Below are 474 nucleotides of genomic sequence, written 5' to 3'. Positions count from 1 at the left end.
TGTAGTCTCCAGGAGGTTGTCTAGAAGTACCATGTAGTCTCCAGGAGGTTGTATAGAAGTAGTCTCCAGGAGGTTGTCTAGAAGTACCGTGTAGTCTCTAGGAGGTTGTCTAGAAGTACCGTGTAGTCTCCAGGAGGTTGTCTAGAAGAAGTCGCCAGGAGGTTGTCTAGAAGTACCGTGTAGTCTCCAGGAGGTTGTCTAGAAGTACCGTGTAGTCTCCAGGAGGTTGTCTAGAAGTACCATGTAGTCTCCAGGAGGTTGTCTAGAAGTACCGTGTAGTCTCCAGGAGGTTGTCTAGAAGTACCATGTAGTCTCCAGGAGGTTGTCTAGAAGTAGTCTCCAGGAGGTTGTCTAGAAGTACCGTGTAGTCTCCAGGAGGTTGTCTAGAAGTACCGTGTAGTCTCCAGGAGATTGTCTAGAAGTACCGTGTAGTCTCCAGGAGGTTGTCTAGAAGTACCGTGTAGTCTCCAGGAG

The sequence above is a fragment of the Mya arenaria genome, chromosome 5 (assembly GCF_026914265.1).
Source record: "Mya arenaria isolate MELC-2E11 chromosome 5, ASM2691426v1".
Lineage (NCBI taxonomy): Eukaryota > Metazoa > Mollusca > Bivalvia > Myida > Myidae > Mya > Mya arenaria.
Note: the sequence above shows the minus strand (reverse complement) of the source record.